Here is an 18,250-nt window from a genome sequence, read left to right as displayed (position 1 = left end):
CTTAGAGTTGACATGTCCATGAAATCTGACACTAAGTCTACGCTGAAAATGTTATGACTCAGAGAGTAAGTGCAGAAGTACTCAACTGATCTTAAAAGACAGGATAATGATGTTTCTTTACTCTGACAGGTTTTTTTTATCAATGAAAAATGTCTGCTTCATAAAACACAAAACAGGCCTAAAGAATAAGAGAATCCGACTAGAGAAATGACTTGTCAGCATGACCATTACCACTGCAGGAAAATGAATAATTGCAGCCTTGCTTTAATGCCTCTGTAGGAAGCCACATAGTCCCTGCAAACAAAGCTGCTTTGCCCACTTTCAGAATTACAAGTATGACAGATGAATAAATCAAGAAGCAAGACATTTTAATAGCTTGGAACTTTTTCTACTCATTCATTCAAACTTCCTGTGTGCTGAAATCTTAATGCATGAGCAACTTCTTATTTCTAACATAACAAGTCAGTTTTCTGTTTGTGTCTATGTTTAATAAGCTTGTATGATTAAAGTATATATGGCAACTTAAGGGACCAAATAGAGGGAACTGTCGAAATGAGACAGGCCAAGCTCCCGGAACTGGATATAATTTATTCACATTGTCACAAATCTTGGTCTTAACCCAAATCCTTGCTTTTCTGCCAAGGGTAAAAGTCAAAGGAGAAAAAACCGAATGTTTATTGAACAACAATCTTAAACTATCTGGGTAGTCTATTTATAGTAAACAGGTTATTTGTTATATATCCCCAAAACTTATCTATAAGTTATAAAGAACACTAATAATGGATACTCTGTGTAACATAACCATAAACATTATATACAACTACAGTATAATATGAAATGTATTTAGATGAAGAATTTAAGGGATAAAATAAAACATGGATTATGCTATGTTATACACCTCTGAGGATGAGCTAGCATCATTAAGTGTTCCTTGCAAAGCCTAAAGTCTCACAGGAACTTATTAAATCTATCACACGACTGTAAGGTTATTTTCTTATTACCCTGCAGAGCACAAAAAAGTGCAAGCTGTTACGATTCTGCTGGATAGGGCTGAGTGTTGTGCACACCTTTAATCCTATCTCTCAGGAAGCAGAGGCAGGCAGATCTCCCTGAGTTCGAAGACAGCCTGGTCTACACAGTGAGCTCCAAGATAGCCAAAACTACAAAGTAAGACTTTGTCAAAAAAAAAAAAAGAAAAAAATCCTGAAGATCCTAAAGGGATTCCTATCACTAAACAGGGTATGTGGTGAGTTGCCTCACAAGGTAAAACGCAGCTCCTGCCACCAGAGACTCACTGATGATCACACAAATAAATACTGTTACAGGTAAAATGGAACTTGCATACTCAGTTACTGAGTTGTTTGAGCTGACTTTCACCCACACACCGGATAATAGCCCATTACTTTCTTCTCAGAGCCTCAAAAGAAAGGTGGCCTTCTGGCTCCCAAGCACCGCAGTGTTGGTCAACAGTCAGAAAAAGACAATCACCAATGGAATTGGCTTTCATGGCGGTAATAAAAGCCAATGTGCAGCTAGCTATTGATTCCTTACGTTTGGTCTGGCTGGCTGCTGGGAGAGTTGAGTCACACGTCTCTGGCTTGGCAAGTCCAGTATAAACTTGCAGTGCGCACACGGCTTTTTATATGTTATGCCGAGAAACCTGAAACAGCTGCCCCGCTGGCAGGCAAACGCGGGCCCAGTAAATACCTAAAACAGTTGCATCTTCTAATTTATGGCTGTGCACTGTTTCCATAAAGAGTATATAAAACAGTTCAGCTTTTATAAGGAAAATGTAATAAACAGTCATACTCATTGAGGCCATAAATGCATTTTTTAAAAGTTTATCTAAAATGATTAATTAGTGTTTGAAAATAGTACTTCTTGAACACAGCCATAATCCAAAGCAATGAGCAAATATTGTTAAATTTGAGTTATTAATGGTAAGTTGTACGATTCTCACTGCCAAAATAAGTCAATTAAAATTTCTTTGCGTAGCACTGAAGAAAATGCATTTTCCTTCTCCAGTCATTTACATTAAACATGTCTGGGACTGTGGTCTTTAAGAGTCCTCCCTACTTATATTACTCTTTTTGATCTCGAGGGCTATACAAAACTTTTGCTGTTAGGTGGTTCAATATATTTGAACCAAGGCAATCTGTGTTAAATCAAGTTAAAAATATAGTTCATTCTTACAATTCAATTGTACGATTTTGTTTCTAGGTGTTTTAATTCACTGTTTAAACCCTTTAATTATTATGGTATGCCAAAGTATTTTAAGGCTCTATCACACTGAAACCAGACATCAAGAATTTAGTGTTTTGCCCCTTTTTCTACCTTACTCCATACCTATGTTTTTTCTTCTGTGGTCATTCAATGACACATCCTGGGACTATGTTAGAGGTCGGCATCATTTTTTATAGTTTTATATAACAAAACAAGGAATATATCTTAGGCGAATTCATTTCTAGAAGCCAAGCTTTGGGACCTGGACACAACAGCTCTTCTTAGCCAATGCCAAACTATTTTTGCTTCTCATGGCTTTATTTTGAATATGTGTAAGTCTTGGAAGTAGAATCCACTGTGGGGTTGCTTATTTTGGTAGCTATACCCTTATTTTTACTGAAAACAGACTAAATTCAATTTAAAAAAAAACTGTAATTTTCTTAACAAGGCCTAACAGTGTGTTTTGAAAAACACATAAGGTAATTCTTATACAAAGGACATCTTGGACTCTAATTTATGCTCTGCCTAAAGTTGCCTTCCTTTGCCACTATACATCAAAATCACTAGCGGATTCTGGAGATGGAGGAGAAAATGAAACAGTGGACCTTAGAGGAGCATGAACACTGGACTTGATGGTTTTCCTGGACTTCAATTTACACGTCCCTTTTTGCTTCTCATTTTTAGCAGCTCTTATTCCCCAGTAGGTGGTATAATTTACACTTTCCTTTAGAAAGACTTCACTTCCTCAGGTCCGGACAGAGTGCCTCTGGGACTACTCTTACTATTTCCTTCCCCTTAAAAGCCCTGCACTGACCATCTGGCAGACACTTTGTCCTCGATTCCTTCTGTTGCTGCTCAAACAAGGATCAAGAAGGGGCAGAGCATGGAGCAAGTCAGTGCGCGCTCTGCGAGCACCTGTCACAGCCTCTTTGAGATCAACCCTGGAACACATTTTAGAACTGAAATGGAAATAAAAACGAGTTCACATCAGTTGCTTCTCTTTTAAATTACGAGGTCCTGTGAAGAATTACATTCAGACCTGTTTCAAAGAAAGAAAGAATAGTGAAGCCTAGAAAATAAGACCTGCTTTTCAAAATGTGGGGTGAGCTTTTCTAATGCTTTGTGTTTTAGGCAGAGTCTTCCTACATTTCCAGGACTGGCCATGAACTACTGAGCTTAAGTGATCTTCTGGTCTACAGGCTCATTGAACTGTGCCAAGTTGCAGGGTGCCAGCCCACTTACAATTTGCATTTAATGCCATCTTTCATTAAGGAGGCCGGTCCCAATACAGTTCTGGGTCAAGACTAAGGCTCTTCCAGGTCTGAGGACCACATTCCATCGGCTAGGGTGTTACTTGGTGGTAGAACACTCTACTAACACGTTCAAGGTCCTGGTTTCAATCCAATGCATTGTATCCCCTGCCTCACCCCCAACCAACCGCCCAATGTTTAGCCATGGCTACACAATATTTGTATTGAACCAGGGAGAGAACTCAGTCTGTAAAGTGCTTGCTATGTAAGGAGAGGAGCTGATTTCCATTCTTGGCACATATATATAAAGATAGGTGTAGTGGCACATACTTCTAATCTCTGCTAAAAAGGTAGAGGCAGGAGGATCTATGGAGCTCACTGGCCAGCCAGCCTAGCTTAATTGGTGAACCAGGCCAACGTGAGGCCTGTTTCAAAGGAGGTGATGCTGCTCCTGAGGACGACACACTGGCCTCTCTAAATGTGTACATCCTGGTGTACCCCCCCCACACACACACAGGCAACACATTCACAAAAACAATTAAAAAAAGAACCTGAGGAATAGGCTCCTCAGACTATTGATAAAATAAAGCATTCTAAAAACTAACTACACCACTGAATATGTGCGAGTCTACTGACAGCACTAGAATAGCAATGAGTGGATAAGTGTGCATGCTAAGATAAATGGGGAAGGTATTAGGATTAAGATACTAGCCATACTTCTGCAGCTAATTGTAAAAACACATGGCTCCCAGTAGTGGTGGCACACACCTTTAATCCCAGCACTTGAGAGGCAGAGGCAGGTGGACCTCTGTGAGTTCAAGGCCAGCCTGGTCTACAAAGTGAGTCCAGGACAGCCAGGGCAACACAGAGAACCTGTCTTGAAAAAACAAAAACAAAAGAAAAAAACTAAACCAAAACCAAAAACAAGCAAAACCCCAATATGGCTTGATGAACTCCAACCAAAAAACCTAACTTTCATAGATAGACATCATGTTACCCTTTATTGGTCTAGCGAGTGGATGAGGGTGCCAGGTGAATAAGCTAAATAATAAAGCTGCTTCACATTTATACCAACATACTCAGGAACAAAGACAGCAAGTATGGCAGATGTTTAGGCCATCTGAACAGCAAGGCTTAGATCTGGAAATTAAGACTGCACGTAGGCACGTATGCACTAGGATTCACCACTCATTCCACAACATTACAGAGATCAGCTGAAGCACACTACAATTTATCGCTTCTCAAGACTATACTAGGTATTTTCAGATAAAGTAGCTATAACTGTAAATGAATAATCATGCAATCCAAGTAATGTTTCCTTGATTTGAATTGAGTATAAAATACTCAAATCAGGAATAAAGAACGTACTAATGGATTCTGTGGTGATTTCCTGCTGGCATTGCTGGACATCCCTACTGATAGAGCTCTAAGGATAGATTCTGCATGAGCAGTAGACACAAACAGGAATGTCTGAAGAACTGGGCACTATGGTGGTCTGAATGAGACTATCCCCGACAGCATTTGGATACTTGGTCCCCAGTACACAGTGCTGTTGGAGGCAGAGGGCAGTTTGGGGAGAAGGAAGTACATCATTGGGTACAGGCTTTAAAGAGTTCATAGAGTCAACCCACTGCCAGTTTGCTCATTCCATAAGATTCTGGAAGTTGAGAGAATATGATCTCTCGGCCATGCTGCCTGCTGCCATTCCTCCCCACCACGATGAATTCTTATCCCTCTCTAACCAGATGCCAAATAAGTTGTTCCTTCCATAAGCCGCCTCGGTCATTTATTACAGCAGCAGAATTTGGATAAAGTCAGAAATAGACACAATAGCCAACAGATCAGGCGATTTTTTTTATAACTATTAAAAAGATTTCTTAAATTCAGAAGTTCTTTATTCCAAAAACAAATTATTATGTTTGGCCAATTTTAGTATAAGATCACCAATTTGAAACTGTAGACAGAACCAAACCCCATACATAAGATGCATTTCCATAATATATTATATGATAGAAAATTTTATTTATAAATTAGGTTGAGCAAAAGATTATACAATAAATAATAATGAACTACGACAATTATAATAATAGTCTGTAATCAAAGAATAGTTTCTCACTGGGCCCAGTAGTGCACATCTGTAATCCCAGCACTCAGGGAGGCAGAGGCAGGCAGCCTGCTGTGAGTTCGAGGTCAGCCTGATCTGCAAAGCAAATCCCGGACAGCCAAGGCTACACAGAGAAACCTTGTCTCAAAAACCAAAGACCAACCCTCTCCCCCCGAAAAAAGAATAGCCTCTCAAAATATAATGTCTGTTTTTGAGAACACGAAAATTATTCTCTCTGTATATTACAAAAGGGAAGTTATATATGGCTTTGTCATAAGCCCTCAAAGCTTTGCCACATAGTACCAGACTACATCTGCCCAGGTTCTATGACCCAGTGCTGCCTTGGCATACTTTCTTTCAAAGATTAAGTTACTAGCTTATTTGCATTCTGACTGATTCTCCTTTTTCTTATTCCACATATCATTTTCACTGCCACCAATATATCTTATTTCAGATCTTGACTATCTTTGTTTTATTTCTTATGCTGAGTTTTATTGTTTTGTTTTGCTCTGTTCTTGAGATGTGGCCCAGAATACTTGGGATTCACTCTGCTGCCCAAGCTGGTCCAAAATTCATGATTCTCCTGTGTCAGCTTCCCAAATGCTGGGGTCACGGGTGTGCACCACCACACTGGGCCCGGTCATAGACTACTGTTAATAGTGTCGGAACTGATTCACAGCATGCACATTTCCACTTCCATCTTTTCCTGGTTGCTAAATTATTCTTCTCAGGACAAAGGTCTCCTGACTCTCATATAAGGAGACATTAATTGACTCTGGGCTCTAAAGAATCAGCTCCAAACTCCTCAGCCTACCATTCACGGTCTATTCTACTTGACTCCAGTTCATGTTTCCTAGCATAGTTCCCATTCATCACATCCATTACCCTGAAGTCAATCAGGACGATGAGTATTCTTGTTAAAGCCTCACAGCTTTCCCTGCTATACATACTCTTACTTGTGTTCTTACCCTCACTTGGAATGTTTAGACAGCGACTTTACTGTAACGAAATCACAGTGCAAGGATCAGCCACTCAGTTCAGAACAAGAAAGACAAGCTCCCCCGTCCCACACAGAAATGTCTAGAACGATGAATCACGTAAGCTTTACAAAGAGTGTGAAATTATGTGTATGGGAGTTTGCACATGAGCTCAGTGCCCACAGGTGGCACAAGTGGGTGTTAAGCCTGGAGCTGAAGTTGCAGGTGGTTGTGAGCCCCCATAATTGGTTGCAGTGACTTGAACTCTGGTCCTCTGCAAAAACAATACAAGTGTTTAACCATCTCTCCAGTCCCCAAGTGAAATAATCTTAAAAGAAATCTCTTAGGTACCAGAAATCACAGTAGAAGTCAAAATAAGGGCAGTGAACATCCCAGCTGAGTTTGGCTTTCTAACTTTATGTACTAGTGATTCATAGTCCACACAGAGACAGGCCTCAATCCCGTCAAAGGGAAGAAATGGAACTGGCTTTGGCTCTACACATAGCCTCCGTCTCTAAATTCTGTGTGCTCTGTGAACCAGTTATAGAAAATACACCCTTACCCAGCCAAGAGGTAGCCACAAGTTTGTGATAAAGATTATAACTCATCTAGGACAGGAGTGAAAATAGAGCAACTAAGGCTACTTCACCACCAACAAATTAAGATCAGCTGGTCCAGATTCAGTGCTGCTCACTGAATTCTAGCAGAAGCAAGTGTGATTCTCTGTATTCGTACACAAGGCCTATGGAAAACTATTCCCATAAAAAGGGCTTCACAGAAATAACAAAAACAATGTCACTCATAGTAAAGAAAACAAACACAAATGCTGTTATGAATGGCAGGTTAAACATCCTGAAAGGGTTAGACTAACTTTGTAACCTATATGTCTTCTAAAGCCTATAGTTTTGAGTTTTAGGTCCAGGTTAAGCTAAAGCCTCTCAGTATCTTTCCAGAGAACAGAGGAATGTGACCCTATCTGTGAGGACAAATATAAAAAAAAGGGCAAGCAAGAAATGACCTTCACTCAGCAAAAGAAGGTCCAGACCCTTGTCCTTGAGATAGCGTTTCTTAGCAACGAACCTAGACTTCTTCTGAGTAGCTTTTGACCTCCAGCCAAAAGTCTGTAGCCCCTAATCTTCAAGGATGAGCTAACCACCCCCACTTAAATTGCAGCTGCATCCACACTTGGCAGGACTGGCCAAGCTTGAGCACCTAAGACTAACCAATTATCTTACTTTATAGCTTCCTCATCCAATCCTAAATTGCCAAAAATAGAACTTCAAATCTCCCGCAATTTTTCTTTTAAAAACCTAAAGGCCTTTGTCTCCCGGTGCCACTCTTTGCTGACCGGCAGGGGTGACCCCATTGTACAATGGTTAATAAACCTCTTGCTTTTGCAACGAGTCTTGGTCTAGGGAAGTTTCTGGGAAGGGCGCGATTTAACTCCTGAGCTGTGAGACCCCAGGTCTTACAATCCTAAACCACAGATCAGAGAATAATCTGAGAGAAACAGAGGAGTATTTAATGTCAAAAGATGAAGAAAAAGACATGACAAAGCAAGAAAAGGACAATGTGGAAAAACTAGGCAATTAAAAAAAAATCACTAGGAAGCTCCCCCTCCAAGCAGCTCAAATGCAACTTAAGCAGAAGGCTATCCACAGATGAAAATTAATGAATTAAAATAGATACGGGGTACACAGAATATAACAGAGCTTAAACACATGAAGATAAAAATTAGTGTAGCCAGTCTTTGCTATTTTGTGGGCTCTTCTTTCTTTCACCCTTCTCCACTCCTTTTCTTCTTCCCTTTTAACCCCCTAACACTAGCTATGAGGGGGGTGGGGGTGGGGGAGAAAGGATAGAGAGGAGAGGAAAGAGACTCCTGAATAAAGTCAGGTCAGAGCGGGAGCAACATTACTGGTAGACTGCTTCCTGCTTTGAGTTCCCTGGGGCAAGTTTGATTTTTGCTTTCAGGATAACTAATTTCTTCTGGCTGTTTTTTTCTTTGTGTGTGACTACTTAACAAATCACGACTAACATCAACCAACAACAAACAACATCCAAACAACAACCAACCAACCAACTACTCCACCCCCACAGCCCTTCCTTCTTCCCTGCTTCTCAGTGCCTTGGCATTTATATACCCTCTGAAAAGTTCCCACACAACTTCACACAATTGCAAAACCTATCTGCCACTGGCAAAATCACAACCCCACCAGAGCATGAAACAAATCATAGCCAGCTTCTGCAAAGCTGGGATTAAATACTCATACCTGGGATTAAAACAAAAATATAGTCTTATAATATTTCTGTGTTTTTAAAGAAACCAAAATTCCAAAATCCTCACTACATAAAAGTAAACGTGAATGTGCCATTAAACAGCTGTTTCAGCAAGGAAGACCAGACAGGAAGTCAGGACACAGGAGGCAAGAGTGACTTAAAGAATCTTAACAGGTAACAAAACACCGAGAAAAACAAACAGAAGTCCAAGACTCAGCTCTCCAAAGTTGTCATCAAAGGAGGAGTGATACTTTATAGCCTTTTAGAAACAGCATTCATTAATCCTGAACAGCAGAAGTAGGTCTTTTCATACCCTCTGTGTTCACAACTCTTTCAGGTTACACCTCTTCTGGGTTGTCCAGGTAGAATTACTATTTTCCTTCTCTGGATTCACAAAACACTTTTATTTTCATTTTATTTGTAAATGTTATACATCTCATAATCATTAGCTGCCGGTTGTAGATATTTAATCACTCAGCACTCATCGTTTTGGTGAAAGGGGAATAAAGGAAAAAAGAGAGTGAAGTGCAGAGGGGAATAGGACAGTGGAACAAAGGAGTCAGGAAAGGATTAACACTAAGTATATTTGAAAAAAAAAGATCATATGGAAACCTACTATTCAATTGTACACACAATTGGAGTTACTCTACATAGGGGGAAATGTTCCTCCCAGAGGGCATGGGTTACCAAAATAAAAAGCCCACTGCCAAATTTGGAATACTCTCCCTCAAATTATTGATCAAGGGTGTTCCAGAACTGCTCCCCACCCCCAAATAATTCAAAGTTGGTATTGCTCTTCCTTGCTGGTAAGTCCTTATTGTTGAAGATAATAGTCATGAAAAAAACCAAGCTGCAACTGACTGGAAAGATTCTTCACTGCTTACGTTTACAATGCCAGAGGTACTATACACAGGGGAGGGGGGGAGAGTTATCAACAGCCTCACCCAACTGTGAACCCTGAAAGCTGCAATGACGACACACATAGGCACAACATTGGCATGAATGTTATAGGAGTAAACAACTATTTTTTATAGGATTTCAAGATTACTCCACAGAAAGAAACACATGCCTGGTACTATTATACCATGACTTCACAAGCCTCATGGGTGAATCTGTTATTATTTTGTTAAATGCAAATAAAATTAAACTACTGTTTAAATAGGTATGTCTACAGCCATAGGTTAGTACACCTCTCGGCCCTCATCAGAGAAGCTTCTTTGTACAGTGCATGGTGGTTAACACAAAATCTCACAACTGGTCAAAGTGTGGAGAGTAAGTGTCTGTGGATTGTTCAGCCTTAAATGTACATCTGTATCATAATCCCTCCTCACTGAAGCTCAGAGACTATCATTAAACAAGGGGGAGAAAGGTTTTAAGAACCAGAACAAGGCAGAACAGTGTCTCTGGACCTCAGTGTGCTGACGTACCCAGGAAGCCACAGCAGCTGTTGTTGCCTGCAAAAGATGAAGCCTGTCAACTTTCCTGCATGGAGGGTAAGGGCCACAAGTCCCTACACCTACCTGAGGAGCAAATGGCACTGATGGCTGCCAGTGAAGGAAGTGACTGAGGGTTGGTTTGGTTGGTTGGTTTTTGTTTTTTGCTTATTTTAAGACTGTGGCCCCTGTACACAGACCATTCTCAGTTGATGGACGCAGACCCATAGGCAGCACAAACTGGATTCAGTGGGTTATTTTTAAAAAGGAAGAAAAAAAAAAGGTGAAGACATGACCTTGGGAAGGTAGGAGCTAGGAGAGTGAATATGGAAGGAGTTAGGAGGAAATGTAGGGATACACATGAGCAAAATACATTGTATGCATGTATGAAGGTTATAAGCAATTAATAAAAAAATTTTAAAAGATCATCCCTTTTTAGCTGGAATTTAAAACAGTACATCAGGGCTTTGGTTAGCAAAGCTGCAGGCATCAAGTATGGCCATGATAACAGCTGACAGATTAAAACCACAAACTGTGAAGCTGGGGAAGAAGAGAGAAGAGGACTACGTGGAGGGCAAGCTGTCCATTAACACCAAAGAAGACAGGAAGATTTCTGGAAATCAACTGATGATTACATGAGTAAAGATGAAACAGGCTAGAACAAAGCGTAAAATCACTTCCTTCAAGATGTAAATACTTATTTCGTTGTTGTTTGGTTTGGTTTTTTTGAGACAGGGTTTCTCTGTGTAGCCTTGGCTGTCCTAGATTCACTTTGCAGACCAGGCTGGCCTCAAACTCTCTGAGACCCACCTGCCTCCGCCTCCCAGAGTGCTGGGAGTATAGGTGTGTGCCACTGTGTCCAGCTATAAATACATTTTCTTAAATGTTTATATTTCAAACACCCTTTAGGTTTTAATTTGTTCTGTCGTGTTAGCTGAATTCATTGCATTAGAAGTTTAAACTAAAAACTGCATGGTATGATGTGATACAATGATGCATGCAAAGACAAATAAGACCTAGTGGGACTGGACAAGCACATAGTTGGTTTCCATTCAGAGCAGCCTCTCCTTAAAAGCTGTTCCATACACTGGAACCTTTCGATGTCAACAACTTAGATAAGTCAAATGAAAATAAGGAAAGGCAAAGTCAAGCAAAACAAACAAACAAAACCCCAACAGCAAAAACAAACAAACAAACTGGTGCTTATTCTTAACTATGAAAATTCTATTTTCGGCAAGTAAAACTGAGTTCCTAAACAGCTAACCCCAAACCAGCAATGACAGCAGAAAAATCTGTAAAGCTGAAAGAGTGCTGGCTCAGGGTATAATGAGTCTAAATGCTGTTTTATGAAGATGTGGCTTTTATACATACGCCCTCAGAAAACTCACACTCTTCCAAAAACCACAACATCGCTTGGGGGAAAGAAGTCTCTGCCTATTATCAGACATAATGTGCTAATGCAAGCAATGGCCCAACATGAGGCTTTGCTGAGCACCGTGTGTGAACAGACCAGTCGCTTAACTGGCTAAATAGCTTTTGAACCAAAAACGTCATGTGTAAAGAAAATATTTTCCTCATATTTTAAAAATTATGCCATTATTTTCAGTATTCTATTTTGTTTCCAGATTACAATTTTTCTGGCTATGGCTAGAAACCATACATATGTTACTATAATGCCATTTTTAAAGCACACTCTAACGCGTTCCATGTGACTTTTCCATCTGTGCTAGTATTTTCTTTTTGTCAACTTGACACAAGTGAGAACCATCTGGCAAGAGGAACCTCAGCCAAGACAAATGCCTCCATCAGATTAGGCTGAAGGCAAGTCTGTGGGGGCATTTTCCCCCTGCAGCTTCCTTCTCCATGGCATCTGTTCAAGAGCCTGCCTCTGGGTTCCTGCACTGAGCTTCTGCTCGATTTCCCTTCATGATGGACTGTAATCTGGAAGATAAACCTTTTCTCTCCAAACTGCTTTTGGTCATGGTCTTTATCACAGCAACAGAAAACAAACTAGGACAACATCCAAATCATGAATTTTAAAATTTTGATTTTATAGAATGTACTTCAACACATTATAGATGCCTTATAATTCAAAATGACATTTTTTATTTCATTACTCTAGAAGGTAAGAAAAATGAAATAAAAGAAAGAAAAACTAATGACGATTTCCTTGAATTCTATTTTTGAAGGATATGTTATTGGACACTTCTGCCCAATTAGGTTCTATACATTCTTTAACATGGACTAGCTGGTGAGCCTGTGGTCTTCCATTCTGTGTGCTCTTCCCAGATCAAGCCCAAGGTTCATTCCAGTGTTCCATCTGTCCACCTCTGCCTGCCCCAAATGTTAGGCTTTCACCTAGATGCTCCCTGCCTGTCCATAATGTCCCTCCAAGCTGACATCCAACCTCCCTGCTCAGCCAGTGCCTGCCTGCATATCCTTTGCCAGGGTCTGGCCAGGTGAGTCTACCTGATTCTACCCTCCATGCATACTCCCTATCTCACAAAATCTACTGGCAAACTCCAGGCTGAGACCAGGACACACACCCTGCATGCGAACCAGCCCCTGTGATCATCTAATTTTATTCTGCCCCAGCCATAATGTTTAGGTCCAAACCTGCCTGCACATCCTGTGTTCTGCCCAACCTGCTCTTTCCACAACACACACAGACCTAACACAAGAGGTCCATTTGACAAAACAACTCCACATGCCCATATCTCATTGAAAAAGTACAAACAATATGAAAAACCACCCCTCCCTAATAATCAGTCCTATAGAAATGCTCACCAATGAGAATTATCTAGATGAAACCAGGACACAGACCTTAAGAGAGTTATCATAAACCTATCAAAGAATTTAGGGAGTTTAAAGAAGGCACCAAGAACCAGCTCAATGAACTTAAAGAGACTAAACACCTGAGTGATGCCCAAGAAAATCCAAATGTAATTTTGATGGAAATAATGAAGACAGTACAGGATATGAAAGTGAAATTCAATAAAGAGAGGATTTTGGTTCCTTTTAAAACCCAGTTATGTGAATGTTTTTTATTTACTTGTAGATATGAAACAACAGGCTGTTTCAACAGAAGGTGATTATGATGTGCCTCATACACTAATAGGGGCATGATTTTTTTCCAGTTGCAAATAATTTATATTTGGAATTTTGGGGACTCTGGAGAGGGTATAAATGTGAGGGTACCAAGAGAGGTGGGCGTGCTCCAAAGGAGGAGAAGGAAGGGAAGGGGAAGGGGAACAGGAAGGGAAAGGGAAAGGGGAAGGGGACCAGGATGGGGAAGGGGAAGGGAAGGGAAGGGAAGGGAAGGGAAGGGAGGGAGGGAGGGAGGGGAGAGAGAGAGAGAGAGAGAGAGAGAGAGAGAGAGAGAGAGAGAAGAAAGAAAGAAAGAAAGAAAGAAAGAAAGAAAGAAAGAAAGAAAGAAAGAAAGAAAGAGAAAGAGATAGTGTCAGCGGTAGCAACTGCTCCCCACTTTCTGCTCCTGGTTGCTGTTGTTGGAGATATTCTGACAACAAAGATTAGACTTGCCCCAAGAAGCCCAACCTAATTGACAGGAAGTGGTTTAAAGAGATCTATGTCCCCTTTCCTTTCTAACCTTCTTGCTCACCTACCTAGCATTGTGGGGTTGGAAAAGATTGGGGTGGAGATGGATGGTAGATATAAGAACCCAAATAAAATAGATTTTTTAAAATACACCAATACATTGATGAAGACTCAAGCTGAAATAAACATGGAATCAAAAACCTAATTACACAACTAGAAAACTCAAGGAAAACTGCTACAAGGAGGATAAATCAAGCAGAAGGTAGAATACTAGAAATCAAAGATAAAGCAGAAGATCTAAACCAAACAAACAAAGAACGTGAAAAAAAATTTAAAACACAGAAAGGAGCATACCAGAAATGTGGACCACCATAAAAAAAAAACCCAAACTATAACTTAGGCACAGATGAAGTTAATAACATAGAACAGATATTCAACACAGAAGAAAACTTCCCCAAACTAAGAAAAGACCTATTCACACGGTTACAAGAAGCACACAGACCACCGACAGACAAGACCAGAAAAGAAACTCCCTGCAGCATTATTATAGTTAAAACACAAAATACATAGAACGATGAAGAGTATTAAAAGCTGCAAGAGAAAACATACAAGTCACATATAGAGGAAAATCCATCAGAATAACAGCTGATTTATCAGTGGAAACTTTGAAAGCTGGAAGAGCCTAAAGAAATGCATTCCAAGTCCTAAGAGGACATGACAGTCAACAAAGACTAATGGACCCAGGAATGCTATCTGCCACATTTGAAGGAAAGGGAAAAAAAAAAGTCCTATAATATAAACAGCCTAAAAAATTTACATCCAATAGATCAAATCTAAAAATAAAATAAAATACAGGAAGCAGTATTTGGGGCTGAAAAGCAGAATGAATATTGCCAAGAAACTGTAGAAGAAAAATAAAACTTGATTACTTAAACACAAAGTACTACTGAGAGCACAAACAACACCACAATTACTGGAATCAATGAACAGCTTCTAATAATAACTTTAAATACAAACTGTCAATTCTTCAATCAAAAGGCACAGGTGGCTGAATAAATTAAGAAACAAAATCCAGACGGGCTTGATGGCACATGCCTGTAATCCCAGCACTCTGGGAGGCAGAGGCAGGCAGATTACCAGCACAGTCTACAAAGCGAGACCAGGACAGCCAAGGATTCACAGAGAAACCCTATCTCAAAAAACAAAAACAAACAAAAGAAACAAAATCTATCTACCTGTTGTCTACAAGAAATATAGGTTTAAAGACAGGCTCTGACTTTGAGTGTAAGGCTGGACAAAAGTATCTCAATCAAACAAATGGAACCAGGAGCATTGCTATCCTAGTATCACATAAAACAGATTTCAAATTAAAATTTATCAGTAGAGATATAAAAGGATACTTTATCCTAATAAAGAGAATAATTACCCAAAAGAGAATACTGTCCTAAACATATATTTAACAAACTCTGGTTTACTTAATTTCATGAAAAGTACAGTAGTCGAATTAAAGACACAGATTATTATAAATCCATTAATAGTAGGTCATTTCAATATCCTACTTTCTCAAGTAGACAGGTCATCTGAACAAAAAATAAACAGCGAATCATCAGAATCAAGTGACATCATACACTAAATGGACTTACTATGTTACAAATATTCTAACTAATTACCAAGTTGTACAAGCCTATGATCCCAGCATTTGGGGAGGCAGAGGCAGGTGAATCTCTGAGACTTCAGTGCCAACCCAGTCTACAAAGAGAGTCCAGGACAACTACACATAGAAACCCTGTCTTGGAAAAAAATAAAAAAATCAGAGCACACATGAACGACTTAATAGTACAATTCAAAAATTTGGAAAAATAAGGACAAACAAAATCACAACCCACAAGACACCAAGAAATAATTAAAATCAAAGCTGAAGTAAATGAAATAGGAACAAAACAATACAAAGCACTAATGAATCTAAGCGCTGGTTATTCAAGGAGATAAACAAGAATGACAGACTCATTGCCCAACTAGCAAAAAAAAAAAAAAAAAAAAAAAAAAAAAAAAAAAAAGAGGGGACCCAAATGAATAGAACCAGAAATGAACAGGGGAACATTAAACAGACAGCAATGAAATTCAGAATATTATAAGGGAATATTTTAAAAACCTATATTTCTTTAAGTTGGAAAACCTAAAAGAAATGAACAAATTTCTAGATCCTGCCAAACCACAAAAAATTAAATCAAGAAACTATCAACAACCTAAATAGATCCATAACAAATGAGGAGATTGAAACAGTAATAAAAAGCCTCCAACTAAAAACAGTCCAGGGCCAGATGAATTCACTGGAGAATTCTATCAGTCTTTCAAAGATCTGCAGCCAGTCCTTATCTATTCAAAACATAGAAATGGAAGGAGCATCCCCAGCTTCCCTCTAGTTGTATCACAATAATAACCCAACTAAGTAAAGACAAAAACAAAAGAAAGCCACACACCAATATCCTCAATGAACAGAGATTCAAAACTGTTCAATAAAATACTTGTATACAGAATAACAAATAAACATCAAAAAGATTATCTACCATGACCAAGTTGGCTTTATCTATGATATACAAGAACGGTTCAACAAACTCAAGTCAATAACTAAAATAAGCCACATAAATGGACTTAAAAGGCAAAAATCACATCTCAATAGATGCTGAAGAAGGCTTTGACAAAGTCCAACATATCTTTATGATAAAAGTCCTAGACAGAGTAGGACTAGAAGGAATATACCTCAATATAACAAAAGCTATACATAAGAAATCCACAGATGACATAATCCAAATAAAACAAGGAAAATACATATCATTAGAATTTTTCATATAAAGTCCTAACAAAGAGCTCTGGACTGAGATAAAATTACCCGCTGCCTGTCTACCATAGTAAAGCTTCTTATGACACATTGTGGACTGAGTAGATGAACAGCAGGTACAGCGGTTTGTTGTAGCAAATATTAAAAAAAGGTGTTGTACTATATATTATTTTTGTTAGCCCTAAGATTATCATGGCAGTATTATTTAACCTGCTGTCACAAATAATGAGACACAGACACCTGTTAGATTTATAATTGCCTTATTACCTTGGGCTGGTCAGGTATTTTTTTACACTGTCTCAACAGCCTCACTATTCATCTTCCACCCCTATCCAAAGCCATCCACCTTAATCCTCCTCATCTGGTCTACCTTCCATACATAATCCCATGGTACTTGCTTATATTCTTCATCTGGGTCTTTCCACACCATTATTGGAGTCCTTCCTCCAGGCCCATGTGATTTCTTCTCCAGACTAACACATCATGGCATCCTCCTCCTTCTTCTCCTCATGAGTGTCCCTTCCCATGATTCTCTCTGTCCTCACCAAGCTCGGGAACTATAGCCCCACCTACCCCATTCTGCCCTGCCCAGGTATAAGCCATTTAATAAACCAATCGGGTATAATGTTTTAGGCAGGTTTATACAAGCAAGGATGGGTGTGTCTGGTGGGCAGTAACCTGATCTTGAGAGCCAGTAATTGGCATTAGACCAACCTCCAACAGTGGTTCATGCCTAGAATCCCAGCTCTTCCAAAGCTGAGACAAGAGGATCAGGAGTTTAAAAGTAACCTGAATTATAAAGTGAGCTGGAGACTAGCCTGGGCTACATGACATCATGCCTTAAAAAAACAAAGAAGTCAGAGGAATGCTACCTATCTCTCAAAAAAAAAAAAAAAAAAAAACCTTTCTAAACAGAGTAAAGAGCTGTATGTTGGGAAATACTCTTCAAGTTTACCTTGTTCAAGAAACTATAGCAGTAGGACTTGAGAGAAAGTACTTGGGCTTGGGCTGCATGATGGTCCTGAGAGCTTTCTCAGCAGCTCTGAAGCTGTCTTCACATTAGTTACTTAATTGCATCAACTGAATTTTTCATCAGCTGACCATTTACTTATTTTATTGGCTATGGGAAATTGCTATAATCATATTTACAGTAAGAACTTTCTAAGCATTTATTTCCTCAGGGTGAACAAAGGTTTAAATCTCTAATAGTTATGTTTACAAGAAAACTCCTTAGAGTCATCATTATTCATTTTTCTATGAAATGATATAAAGTCATTTTCAGAACTAGACAGAAAACCAGAGATAATTTCACATAGAAAACCATGAAATGCAAATTAAAGTGTTTGCTTACTAGAACTTTTCCAATTTATTTTATGGAATTTTATTGGAACAAACCAAGGTATCCTGCAAACTAAAAAGCAGACATACATGTTCACTAGCTTAACTAAGCATCTTAGATATATCCAAACAAGATATTTTATCTGTCACCTCTAGTCACTTTAAAATAGCTTAACATGCCACAATCACCCTTTCTTGTACACTAAAACATCACACTGCTGCCGGCTGAATTTTTTTTTCTTTTTATATAC

General features: G+C 39.2%; 1 protein-coding gene across 1 annotated transcript in view; it reads right to left on the bottom strand.

Moving 5' to 3' along the window:
• Nucleotides 1–18,250, bottom strand: part of Mnat1 (MNAT1 component of CDK activating kinase) — a 154,854-nt gene that overhangs the window by 984 nt on the left and 135,620 nt on the right. The window lies entirely within an intron of this gene.

Source organism: Meriones unguiculatus, chromosome 7 (assembly GCF_030254825.1).
Source record: "Meriones unguiculatus strain TT.TT164.6M chromosome 7, Bangor_MerUng_6.1, whole genome shotgun sequence".
Taxonomy (NCBI): Eukaryota; Metazoa; Chordata; class Mammalia; order Rodentia; family Muridae; genus Meriones; species Meriones unguiculatus.
Note: the sequence above shows the minus strand (reverse complement) of the source record. Positions and strands in the feature narration are given on the sequence as shown.